This window comes from Cyprinus carpio, chromosome B4 (genome assembly GCF_018340385.1).
Source record: "Cyprinus carpio isolate SPL01 chromosome B4, ASM1834038v1, whole genome shotgun sequence".
NCBI classification, from domain to species: domain Eukaryota; kingdom Metazoa; phylum Chordata; class Actinopteri; order Cypriniformes; family Cyprinidae; genus Cyprinus; species Cyprinus carpio.
The window spans coordinates 32257720-32260026 of NC_056600.1; positions in this window are offsets into that span (position 1 = coordinate 32257720).

Here is a 2307-nt window from a genome sequence, read left to right on the forward strand (position 1 = left end):
TGATCATACTTCCTGGTTCTAGTAAGAACTCTAGCTGCTGCATTTTGGACTAACTGGAGTTTGTTTACCAAGCGTGCAGAACAACCACCCAATAAAGCATTACAATAATCTAACCTTGAGGTCATAAACGCATGGATTGACATTTCTGCATTTGACATTGATGGCATAGGCCGTAATTTAGATATATTTTTGAGATGGAAAAATGCAGTTTTACAAATGCTAGAAACGTGGCTTTCTAAGGAAAGGTTGCTATCAAATAGCACACCTAGGTTCCTAACTGATGACGAAGAATTGACAGAGCAGCCATCAAGTCTTAGACAGCGTTCTAGGTAGAGCTTTTAGGTCCTATAATTAACACCACTGTTTTTTCAGAATTTAGCAGTAAGAAATTACTCGTCATCCAGTTTTTTATATCAACTATGCATTCCGTTAGTTTTTCAAATTGGTATGTTTCACCGGGCCGTGAAGAAATATAGAGCTGAGTATCATCAGCATAACAGTGAAAGCTAACACCGTGTTTCCTGATGATATTTCCCAAGGGTAACATGTAAAGCATGAAGAGTAACAGCCCTAGTACTGAGCCTTGAGGTACTCCATACTGCACTTGTGATCAATATGATACCTCTTAATTCATTGCTACGAACTGATGGCGGTCATATAAGTACGATTTAAACCATGAGTTAGTGACAATTAATGACAGTGAGTCATTGAATCATTTATTCAACAAATTTATAAATAATTTTTAATTAGACTGAAGCAATTAAAGTTTTGTCAGAACCACTAGTATTACATGTTATTTTGCTTAGTTGTCTGTTTTCTTCTTTAGAACCGTAGAAGAACTGTGATCACTATTTAAAAAAAAAAACGAGGCTCAATTAATCCAGAAGCATTCAACTGTCTGAAAAAGTCTTTTAGTACTTATGTACTAAGGATTGACGAGCCAACATAATGATTATTATGAAAACTCTTGACAGCTGACTTCTGTTTGCTATCCATTATTTTTTTGATAGCCCACTTATGAATAGCCTTGGGTCTGTAGAACAGAAACATTTTGTGACACCTAAATTAAGTTGCCATTCTGATTTTTTACTTCCAGGAGTGTGTGGAGAAACTAAATTTATGAAACATGGTGTCTATATCAATGGACGGGCCAAACGTAAATTGGAAGTTTTTCGAACTACTCCAGCAAGAACAAATGGAGCAATCTGGAGGATCACAGCTAGCAGTTGTTGGAAGTTGTGGACTCCACACTCTGCACAATGCCTTCAAACATGGCTTTGCAAAATGGTAGATAGACAAACTGTTGAAGGCTTTACATTCACTGTTTAATTGTGCTCCAGCAAGAAGAGAAGATTTTTGTTGTATGACCAAGTCTTCTGTATTCCCTTTACACTTCTGTGGTCACTGTTGGTTGGAGAGCTTACCAGTGGGTGAGAGAGCTGTGGAGATTTGGCCATCCATGGAGACATATGTTGATGCAGTCAAATCTAAGAAAATTCCAAACCCTGGTTCGTCGTCCTTTGACACCATTGCCACTTCACGAGAGGACCCCTTGATACTTCCAAAGCTTAATTTCTTCATGCCTGTGTCAAGGACCTTTCAACCATTCTTGGAGAAGTATCAAACTGATCAGCCAGTCATGCCTTTCTTAAACAAAAAACTTAACTGAACTACTGAAGGTAATTTTTACTGCCTTTTGCTTTACAAATGTATTAAAACATTATTTTGTTATTGCATTAGCATTGTTTAAATTCAAGGTAAAAAATATAGTAGAAATATATACAAAGTATATCTGTGCAATATTCAATTATGCAATGTTTTCTTGGTAATGTATAATTCTTATAAGTCTTATAGTCTTATAAGACGCTTTGTCAAAAAAGAGCTACTGGATGTCTCCACAGTTAAACTGGCCAGATTAGATGCAGCTGATGTGCAGACCTGGGTCCCTCCTAAAGATCTCTACATTGGAATAGGTGCTTTCTCTGTCCCTAAGGTACTGTATAGCTAAAGACAAAAAATCATTTAAAGGGATAGTTCACCCAAAAATGAAAATTCTGTCATCATTTACTCAACCTCAGGTTGTTCCAAACCTATATAAATGTCTTTGTTATGCTCAACACAAAGAAAGATATTTAGAAGAATATCAGTAACAAAATAGATCTCATCACCCATTGACTTCCATAGAATTTATTTTCCCTACTATAGTAGTCAGTGGGGAATGAGATCTATGCAGTAACTGACATTCTTCTAAATGTCTTCCTTTGTGTTCCGCAGAACAAAGACATTTATACAGGTTTGGAACAACCT